Source organism: Triturus cristatus, chromosome 3_2, assembly GCF_964204655.1.
Source record: "Triturus cristatus chromosome 3_2, aTriCri1.1, whole genome shotgun sequence".
NCBI lineage: Eukaryota > Metazoa > Chordata > Amphibia > Caudata > Salamandridae > Triturus > Triturus cristatus.
In genome coordinates, this window is record NC_140584.1 from 866,097,392 (window position 1) to 866,109,548 (window position 12,157).

Genomic DNA, 12,157 nt, shown 5'->3' on the forward strand with positions numbered 1-12,157 from the left:
GTTCAGAAGCCCTTCTCTGGAAGTCCTGTCTCCTTTGCTCAAATAAATTCAAAAATATATTTTATTCTTTGTGTAATTTACATGTTAAATTGTGCTTATGTGCTTCAGCTATATCTATTGCTTTCATAGTTAGAAAATATTCGCCCATGAATTGTGAGTCTTTAGTACTAAGGACAGGGTTCATATTCTTTCGCATAGGGACCTCAGAAAAAATCACGTCTACATTAGAATAATAATATTGTATTTTTCCTGTTCTATAAAATAAACTTGCTAAAATACTACAAGAGATACCGTATGTTAATGGAATATGATGATATGTCACAACTACGTTCCGGAAACTTCATACACACATAACAATCACTAACTTCCATAGTGTCCACTTATTTAACTAATAATTTTGTAAATACATTTCAAGCAGTGTCATTGTCTGTCACTGTGTGTGATATGTCTAACTCATCTGGTGCTTCTAAATCTACTTTGTCTCATCTTGTTTTATTCTCATCTAGTCCTTCTAAGGCTACTCTATTTCTTTTAATGTTAGCTACTCTTTCATGTGTGTGCGTGTTATTCTTTTCTACTGTATCCATTATATAAGGAATGGCAACTGTTGGTGCTAACCAAATTACAAGTACTAAAAATATGCTACATATACATAGTCTACAACATTTCTTTACACAATTTCGTTTCGATATTCCAGCAGCTCTATTGTCAGCCATTTTCTTTGGATAAGAATATTTTCTCTTCTTCAATTTAGAACTTTAATCTGCAATGGTATTTTTTGGGGGGTAAACAATTTTTCTTTCAGGTTTGTCTCACTTCTTCTTCAATTTGCTCTGCATTTAATTCTTCATCATTTCCTTCATTTATTTCCAGATTCTCGAAGTCTTCAAGAATAACGTACGCCCATTTAGGACCTTTGAATTTATTGTTCAGTCTTTTCAATCGTAGGCTTCTTCGTTTGGGGTTTTCAGTTGATTGTTCAGTCTGACTGAATACCTCGTTTACTTGGTCCAGTTCCTCATTTATTGTTTTGAGTCGGTATCTCACTCTCTTGATAACAATAGGCCGATTATCGCCTTTTCTGATTCTTTTGGCTTTCACTTTCTTTAAGTGTTCTTTTGTTATCACTGGTTTGTGGCACAACTTGGTTATTTTCGTCTTCAGAATTTCTCTCTATCTGACCTTGTCCAGGGCTTATTGCCTTAGTATCATCTGCCTGGATGTGTTCCTCTTCCCTAATCTGACCCTGTTCAGGTTTTATTTCAATTTGTTTTTCTTCTTCTTCTTCCTGAACTTGTTTTTCTTTTCCTGTCTGGTCCTGATCAGGTATTACTGCACTTTGGCTTTCTGCAGCCTGAACGCGTTCTTCTAATCCTATCTGTCCCTCCTCAGACACAGGAGCTGTGATTTCAGTTTCTTCTGTCGGAGTAGATTGTTCTCTCCTTGACTGTTCCTGCTCAGGTTCCCTAACTGTTGTATTTTCACTCTCCTGAGTGCGTTCTTCTGCTCCTATCCGGTTCTCACTCTTTTCCTGACTAACTAATCTTGTTTGGCTTCTCGTTCTTACAATTACTTCAGGTATTTCTACTATTGGGATCCAATCATCCTGACTGGTGCTCGGTTGCTCTTGGTCAGCTACTTCAGGATCTATTATTCTGGATCATTCAGCTGTACAACCTTCAGCATTCCCAACCAGTTGAGGTCCCTCTTCGTCAGGTGCTGGTACTCTTTTAGTATGGCTTGCATGAATCCAATTAGGCAAGCCCACACATTTTACTGTTGTCGTTGTGACCAATATAACCTGATGTGGTTTTGCTCCAGCGTGGAGTGCAAAATATCCCTCCCTCCGTCACAGACCAAAGATTTCACAAACACACAGTATCCATACATTCGCTGGTGGGGCCCATAACACCAACATTCACTCACCATCAATCTGTGTTTCTTGGGAGGCGATTATCTTCCAAACGCTGGCATGAAAGGAATTACCCATTTTACCCTAATGAGCGACAAATCTACACAACCTTCTGATACTCATTAGGCCCTGAACTTCACCTTTAGTATTCCTCTCATAAATCGGGATGGATCAGTTAGTTGCAGCTTTAGGTTGACTTCCAATTCTCTAATTTACCTTTTCATTAATACATTTTCAATGAATAAACAACCCAACTCATTCTGTAGTTATTCAATTCAATCTTTATCTAATTAATGCAAATTAAATCACTCATTTAATCAAGTCGCCATTCATATTTACCTATTCTGGCTAATTGTCGTCCTCTATGTCAAATCTGGTAGTCTCGCAAATCTATGCCCATCAATTTAGTAATTTCAGTTCATCAGGAGTTTGGGCATTAATTCAGTCCGTCAAAGATTCAGGGAAACAGCTGTCCTGCAGCGTCATCGTCCTCTCCGTCAGCATAACGTCAGGAAATCGAGAAAGGCCAGAAACGAACCCGCACCAACCTCTCTATTCTACCATAATTTATAGTAAAAATCATTGACAAATTGTAACAAAAATGGGTCTTCAGTTCCTCTGATTGGTCAATCGAAAATCGTCTGACAGGGTTCACACCAAATAATGTCTCTGATGTCATCAATCTTGCTTGTTCCGGTTTTTAGAGACGTCTTATTGTTCTTTCTGGAAAGCTGGATTGCTTCCCAGGATGACCTTGATGGGTACAGTCTGGTTAGGGTCATGACGAGGCCACTGTAGCTGGCGTTAGCGCAGGCGCACTTCACCCAAACCTCATACAGCGTCGACGGTCGGGTTAGGTACCAAAGGCAGCCATTTTGTGGCAGGTCCAAATGGTCAACTTAAGCAAAAGAAAGACAAAAAGTAATTAATACATAGAAATGACTAAATAAATGTTATTCCCTCACTAATACCCATATGTGTGTGTATTTATCTAGCAATAAGCAACACTCAAGCAGTTTTATACTTACAAAATAAAGCACAAATCACAATTACATCACAAAAGCAACATATATCATGCAATATTCTAATTGTCTATCATTAGTATGTGTACATAATTTAGTTTACGAATTAATAAAGTCATGCAAAGCAATCCCATGTGTATTTCAGTCATTAATAAGGCTGATTGGTAAATTCCACATCAATCCATTAGTTCGATTATATTTAATTAATTAATCTAATTAGTATAAACATGCAAAATGGCCAGAGTAAACAACATTTTAGAATTACCCGCTCCAGCAATCCCCCCTTTGGTGATTTTATCACCATACCACCCAACATTTTGTTCTGTCTTTACAGAATCTTTAAAATGTTTTCTTGCTCTTAATCATAATTCAGTTTCACCTACGTCTTCTCTTTTTGCTGATTCATACATACTCTCCTTCCACTCCTCCAATTCTATCTCCTCATTTTCCCTTTCTTGTTTCTTATCTTTTCTTCTTAATTTTTCGCTTTTTACTCTTTTCTTGTTTTTATTATTTTTACAACAAATACAACCTAATCTTATCACTAATATTATGCAAATTACACATGTTAAAGGAAACAATATTTTGCCTACAAATGTACTACCAAGCTCTACTAAGAAATGTTTTATAGCAGCTATTTTCTTTCCAATCTTTTCCCAAACACCTTCAACCTCCAGTGGTACAATTTCATCATGCAATTCAGTAATATTCCTAATATAAATTTTCAGATCTTTGCTTTCGTCAGGAATGTAAGTACAACAATGTTGAACTTTCAACATTCCACAGACTCCACCCTCTTTTGCCAATAATATATGAAGGGCAGGTCGATTATGCATTACCATAGCACGCACGGCAACCATTTCAGTGTCTACGAATAAGAATCCTCCAGCGGTGCTTGTTGACAAGCGATCCACTACTGTTGAAAGTCTTCTAATTTTGTTTGCATTCAGAGATATTCCCACTGCTGATATCAATGCTCCAAAAATGTCACCTACAATTTCTGCCCAAAATTCTCTCTTACTACGCACTAAATGATTACTTAAACTATGTACACCATCTTCTCCTCTATCCATATGAAAAATCTTCAGAAAAACCAGGCCTACATAACATGTGCCATACCAATGGTCTGGCAAACGATAATATGCCCTGTTCCCACAAATAAAATGTAATCCAGGAAAGACTGGATCTTTTCCACCTTTAAATCCCCATCCACCCATGATTCGATATGTATCATGGCACTCACTATTACCTAAAAAATAATTATCATACACAGTTTGATTCCTTCGAATGCAAAAGTTCCCTTTCTGAGGCCAATCTAAAGCTATAGTTGGACTAGCTTCTCCTTTCAAGTGTTCTTTTTCTCTTTCTACATCCTAGACTGTTTTCTCCACTTTCCCTTCTGCTGCCTTTCTTTGCATTTTCAGTCTCCTTTCTTCAACCATGTCTAAGAATGTCCTTTCCTCTTTCTTCAAACTGCATGTCAAATTGTTTCTAAAAATATATTCTAATGTTAGTTCTTTAGTTTCTAAGAAAAATTCACCTAATACCCTAGCAGGTTTAACTTTGTTTAGTTTATTAAAAGAAGGCACTTGCGCAAAAATGTTATCTACATCTGAAAAATAATATTCTAATATTCTAATTTCCCTGTCTGATAAAATAAAGTAGTTATTACACTACATGTTATTCCATACGTTGCTGGAAGGTGATGATAAGTCACTCACTTCAGAAATAGATGCAGGTAACTGCATGCATACGCAGCAGTCCCTTACGTCCATTGTCTTTACATATTCATACAATAATTTTGAAAACACATTATTAGAAAAATCTGTTATTGACCTGTCTTTATGCAAATAATTGTTATCTATTCTAGTTGGAACTACCTTTGGAATCTTCTGTATCTATAGTGACCTTAAAAGAAATGACAAGAGCAAGGATGCTCCATAAAAGCATTTATAATCCTGTACAACAACACATTTTTACACCATCTTTTCATGAATGTACATCTACCTTTGCTACTATCTATATTAGCCATCTTTGTTAAAATGGACCGTGTCTTTTGACTTAGCCTCTTTCACTTCACAACTAGTTTTCTAACCTAAGGTTCTAACACCTATTTGGTTCTACCAGTATCTATCTTTTGACTTAATTTCTTGTTCTCTTTATCAACAGCTTTCTTGATTTATTCAGTTTGGCATCTCATCATTCTTCACTTTCCTCTCGTCATCCAAATACAGAATTTCCTGAACTTCTGTTTCTTCTTCCCCAGTGTCGGACAAGAGAACTCTCAAGATTTCCGATTCTACTTCTTCTTCAACCACTTTCAGTACAGCCTCCTCTGGATTTCCTTGACTATCTGCCTCTTCTCCCTTTTCAGGCAGAGCCACGTACGTCCATTTCGTTGACTTATACTTCTGGTTAGGTTTCCTTGTTCTTTTAATCTCTTTATCCTCAGTTATTTCGTCTTCTTTTGATTTTTCTTGAGTTGTCACTTCATTCACCTGTTCAGCTCTTGGTGAATTCACTCGTGTCAGTCGATATCTCAATTTCCTTATTTTATTGGGCCAAACGTCATCTTTTGCAACTCTTTTTACTTTACTTCCTTTGTCGTTCTTTTCATTCGTCCAAGCTCTCTTTCTTAGAACTCGACCTTCAGGTATTTCATTTTCACTCTCTTCAGAATCTGTCTCAACTTGCTTTGTCTTTTCGACGATTTCTTCTTCCACCACTTGTTTTGTTTTCCCTACTTCTGTCCCTCCTTGGATCTCCGGCACGCAATCTTCCTGCTGGCTACTTGTCCCTTCACCTAACTGGATGTTGCATTTTCCTATACCTCCTCGGGGGTCTTCCGCAGAAATCTGTCGATCTCTCTCTGTACCTGTCCCTTGTTCACTTAAATTTGTTATTTCCGGTGGAATTTCTCTCAGTCTTTCATCTGGTACTTCCTTTTCACGAATTTCTTTTATTATTTCTTCAGTACTTTTTCCTCTTTTCTTTCTATGTTCTTTTCTAGAACCCTGCACTTCTTGCTCGTTTCCGGAATCGCTGGATTCAGAGATCTGCAATCTTCTTCTCAGAGAGCTACTTCTGGGGACCAAAGCTAGACTTGGTTCTGTTTCCCCCCTTTCAGAGTTTTCTCGTGTCTTCGACTCTTCGTCATCTGACTCAGTACTTGATTCTGATTCATCAAAATATTCCTTCCCTGTGCTGTCCACTGGATTTGGAATTCTCAATGTGTGACTTGCATGGATCCAGTTTTTCAGTCCAGCACACTTCACAGCTGTTGTCGTGGTCAGAATGACTTGTCTTGGTTTTCCCCACCTTGGAACCACACAATTTCTTCTTCTGTGGACCTTTATCCTTACCCAGTCACTTGGCCTCAGATCATGGGCTGGCTTCTTTTCAAGTGTGGCGGCATCCGCTCCAACCGGATGAAACACAGAATGAACTGCGTCAGCCAGGCCTTTACAGTATTCCAACACCATGTCATCAGTTATAGTCATCAGCTTGTTGACTGGTATAAACACGTGTCTCATTGCTCGATCCATGATTATTTCATGAGGACTTAATCCTGTAGTTCTGTCTGGAATTGATCTAATAGTCATGAGTACCAGAGGCAAGACATCAGGCCATTTCATACCTGTGGCCAAACACATTTTCCCTATTCTATTTTTGAAAGTACCATTCATCTGTTCAACCACACCAGAAGCCTCTGGTCGGTAGGCACAATGTAGTTTTTGTTGTACATTCAATGCTTCACAAATTAATCCTACAATCTCATTATGAAAATGTCCTCCTCGGTCTGATTCAATCGTCACTGGGAACCCAAACCTAGGGATGAACTATCTCTGCAGTAGCTTGGCCACTGTCATCCCATCATTTCTCCTTGTTGGGAATGCTTCCACCCACCTAGAGAATAGACAGACCACAACCAAAACATACCTCAGTCTGTTACAGGGAGGCATTTCAATGAAATCTACTTGCATTCTGGTGAAAGGCCCTCCTTCTCGACCTGTCGTTCCCAGACTCACTACTGTCTTTCTCCCAGGATTGTATTGCTGACATATTAGGCATCTTTGACAAACACTTTCTGCTACAAGTCTGAATTTTGCATTGTACCAGGTCTGCTTAAATGACCTGATCATGGCATCTCTCCCTATATGTCCCTGGCCATGATACATCCGTGCCATGGTAGACATCAACTGGTCTTCCATCTCGATAGACCCACACATGATCCTTTTCCCTTGGGGCACATCCTGCTTTTACCCACTGTCTCATTTCCTCATCTCCTGCCTTTTCTTGCAACTGTCTTACCTCTTCCCAAGTTTCTACAATGTTAGTAAACATCAATGAGCAAGAAGACATTTCTCTTTCCTTAGCCCGCTTGACCAAATTCTGATTACGTGCACAATACTGTGCCATGTCATTGGCGTATCGATTTCCTGTGGCAATATAATCACCACCCTGACTATGGGCAGCACATTTTACAACAGCCAATTGTCTAGGCAGCTGTATCGCCTCAAGCAATTTTCTAACCACTTCAGCATTCTTAATAGGAGTTCCACTCAAGGTCAGGAAACCTCTTTGTAGCCATATTTGGCCAAAGTCGTGGACCACTGCAAAGCCATACTGGCTGTCAGTTATCACAGTCACTCCCAAACTCTTCCCAATCTTGCACGCTCTAGTCAAAGCCACGAGCTCTGCTACTTGGGCCGATTTCACTCCTTTCAGATAGGATGCTTCTATTACTGCTGCGACTGTGCATACTGCATACGCTGCACTCAGCACTCCTTCATCTGTTCTCAAACATGACCCATCAACGAACATCACAAAATCACTTTCTGGCAAAACATCTTGCAAGACTCACATTAGTTGCACCTAATATGACTTTTTCATACTTAGTCAGCCGACTGTGTGTCATATACTGAGTACGACTCCTTGTTAACAGGATCGCTACATCATGAGGTACAAACACTTTCAATGGATATCCCATCACAATTCCTTCACTCTGCTCCAAACTTCGACATGTTGCAGACACCGCTTTCAAACATCCAGGTAAAGCTACAGCTACTGGATCAAGCATTGATGAAAAATATGCAATTGGTCTCCTCAGTTTTCCATGCTTCTGGATCAACACAGAAAGTGCACATCCATTTCTTTCACTGCAATACAACTCAAATTCTTTCTCATAGTCAGGCATACCTAATGCGTGTGCTTCACACAAACCATCTCTCAATTTTGTAAACGCTGCCAATTCCTCCTTGTTCAATTCAATGGGATCCTTCACATCACTTCTCGTCAATCGCACCAAAGGTTTTGCGATCAAGGAGAAGTTGCTGATCCACTGACGACAGTATCCAACCATTCCCAAAAACATTCTCACCTCTCTTTGAGTCATGGGAGCTCTCATTCTTTTTATTATTATGATTCTGTCTATGGTTATTTTCCTTAGTCCTTTCTCAATGTCATGTCCTAAATACTGTACTTCCTTCTTACAAAACTGTAATTTCGATGGTGACACTTTAAGTCCTCCATCTGCCAAATGATTCAGCAAGGCTATCTTGTCTACCTCACAGGCTTCACGTGTTTTTGAAGCCACCAAAAGGTTGTCAATGTATTGAACTAATACAGAGCTTTCGGGCATTTCTAGACTCTCCAAAGACTTCTTTAATAACTGATTGAATATTGAGGGGTTTCTGTATACCCCAGTGGGATTCGGCACCATGCCAAAATACGCTCACCAAAACGAAATGCAAAATTGTGCTGACTGTCGTGGTGCAATGGGATGGAAAAGAAAGCATGACACAGATCAATCACTGTATACCATTCTGCATCATGGGGAATCTGATATAAAATCACTGATGGATTTGGTACAATGGGACAACATGATACCACAATTGTATTCACCTTTCTCAGATCTTGCACTATCCTGAATTTCCCATTAGGATTTTTCAGTCCCATTATCGGTGAATTACATGGACTACTCATTATTTCTCTCAAAATTCCTTGCCTGATCATTTTCTCTATTACAGGAGTTACTCCTTCAATTATTTCAGGTGTCAATTTGTATTGCGGAACATTGGGATATGTTACTCCTTCCTTTACTGTTATTTTTATTGGATCCACATTTCTCATTAGCCCTACATCTTCTCCAGTGAAATCCCAAACTTCTGCTTTTACAGATTGTCTCAATTCTTTAGGTAATTCATCAGGGTTGAATACAGCATATGTTTCAGTAACTTCATTTTCTCTGTTAGCTATGGTCATCTTATACAGTACATCATTATCCGGTGTTTCAAAAGCTATTCCATCCGGAGTACAAAATATAGTGCAATTCATTTTGCACAACAGGTCCCTACCTAATAGATTCACAGGACTGGTGTCGCACACCACAAAGCGGTGCATTTCTGAAAATTTCCCTATGCTAACTTTCACTGGTTCTGTAAGGTATGTTTTAATCTGTCTGTTGGACACACCAACTACTTGGATCGTTTCATCCGAGAGAGGAAGATTCTTAACATCAGCTGATCTAGCAGTTGATCGAGTAGCACCAGTATCCACTAGGAAAGTAATATTTTCATCATTAACCTTCCCATTTACAAAAGGTCCTGTCTGGTCTACTTCTAGAGTTGCGCCAAGTATGCACTCTCCTTCCTCCCTTCGGCACCGTCAGTAGCTTTCTTCTGAGTCACTCTCATCGCGTTGCAGCCAATACTTCGAGACAGCGCTAGCGCGTGGCAGCTTATTTACCTGTTCTTCATTGTAGAATCCCGATTCACTACTATACTTCTGTGAGTTTCTGCTCTGTGGAAAAGGCGGTTTTGGCACCTGATTCTGTGGGGTAACAACTTGCTGCTGTTGCTGCAGTTGACCACTCACCTCATGCTGCACCTGTGGGTTCAATGATGGATTTTCATTATTAGTACTTGGGGTAAACTTACACTCGGATTTCCAATGCCCTATCCTACCGCAATTATGACACGGAAATTTCTTTTTAGCTTCTTCAATATTGCCTTTATATTTCCCAGGATTACATTTCGGCTTTGACCCTGCTTGTTCCACTAATTGTGCTTCTTGTCTCTCCGCTACCTTTACCTGTGCCCACATTGCCTTCTCTTTTAGTTTCCGCTGTTTTGCTTCAATTTCATCACTGAAATATTTAGCATGTCTCAATACTTCGTCTATTTTCTTGTTTTGCCAATCTACCGTATGCTGTTTAATCATTTCACCAATTTCTGGACGTAAACCATATACAAATCTGTATACAAAATGACTCAAATCCTTTTCACTCAGATTCTTATCTCCACTAAACTGCTTAAAAGCTAGTATTAGCCTTTCATAATATGCATGGACTGACTCTTTACTTTCTTGGTGTGTTCGATCAATTTTTACCCAATCAGTCTCTTTAGGGGGCACTTTGTTTTTCAAAAATACCATAACCTGCTCATATTTCTTCATTACCTCTGGGTCTGGAGCTCCTGTTTTAGAATCCCTAGGATATTCCTGGGTTGGCCAATTAATCATGAGCTTGCACTCTGTCCATATATCTGCTGGTACAATTATGTCAAATAGACTATTCAAATCAATCCATAATACTTTAGACAATTTCACAAATCTGTCTACCTGCCTGTACCACTCGACGGGCTTCTCACGCAGTCGAGGGAAATCATTCGTAAAAGACAAAATATCCTGTCTTGTCCATGGGACATGTACATATCCTCCTCCTGGAATCTCTCTCATAGGGCATTCTGTCACTACCTTTTCCTTTTCTCTTACAGGAAATGCTGAAAATGTCTTTTCTGATGCATCATCACGTTTTCTATACCATCTGCTTCTCCTTTTATCCACATCTCCCCATTTTCTCAGCAAAATGATTATGTCCTTAATTTGAACTATTCGTCCTGTGGTGTTCATATTTTCAATATCCTTTTAAGTGAAATCTACTCAATATGGTTTCTGTAAGGCTTTTACCTTTTCAATATCAATGCCCATCTCATTTGCCACTTCCTCTAACCTTTCATGTAAGTTCTTTGCTCTCCAGGTCACACTTTTGCACAAAAATAATAATTCTTCATCCTGATAGGTTTTCAATTTTTCTGTTGGGATCGTATCTACTATTAATTCTTCCAATACCATTCGTAACTTGGCCACATCAATTGATTGGGATACTTTGTCTTTCCTCTGCAAGCTTCTTAACCATTCACTTAACTCCTCTGTCAATGGTCCTACTGGTTTTTCTACATCTCCTTGTCCAAAATCTTTTTGTGTTTCTGACACTGTCTCTATCATTGTCATACGTCTCTCTCTGCACAATTCTGACCTACAAACGGGTTATTTGAAAAATTCGGTTCAATTACACTCATAATCTGCCTCCATGGATTCTCATTCTGACTCACTCTTGGTTGTTCTATCGGTTTATTACTTCTGTAAGGGACTGTCAAACAATGCTCACTGTCCTTCTGTTTGTCAAAAATAGGCATTACTGGACCTATCGTTACTGGAACAGTTACCGCATCTAGATTCTTAGTCAATTCTCTTATTTTCTCAGTTAATTCTAGGGTCGTTTTCGCTAATTCTACAGAATTTTCTCCATCTGTTTTTTCGTCCGACCTCTTTTCTACTTCTCTAGTAGCAGTGTTTTTACCCAAACTTAGGGATTCTGGTACCTGATTTTATGATTCGCATTGTTTCTCTCATTGGGGCACTTGGAGTTAATATTTCTGGTTTTGGTCGATACGGTGGTGGATTCTTATAGAACATATCATCAAGAACATCATCCTCGGACTCATTCACTTTATACCCTCTCGACTCCACATTATGTCTCTTTTCTACACACTTTCGTCCTTCATTCTCTCCTACAGTTCTTACCAGGGACACACCCTCAGTCATACTCGCATCCCGCCATCTTCTCATTCGATCATTATGCGTTTCATGTCCGTATGGTCTTCCAAACAGGTACCTATATCCTCTACCATTTCTTTGTCTCTCTCGTTCATGCATTTCGTCTTCCCATTCCGTCAAAGCCTCAAACTGTGTCGGTCTAGGTCTTGGTTCTAAACTCATCATTTTTTCTCTCAAATTTCTCAAAACAGCCAAAATAAATTAACCATGTTCTGGAAAAGCTAATACTCCATCTTCTTTCGTATATCTCACCCAATTGTCTAACAAAATACAAGTATGATACCCATATTTCGCAATCATAAAGGTTGCGGGGGTTTTCGGTGGA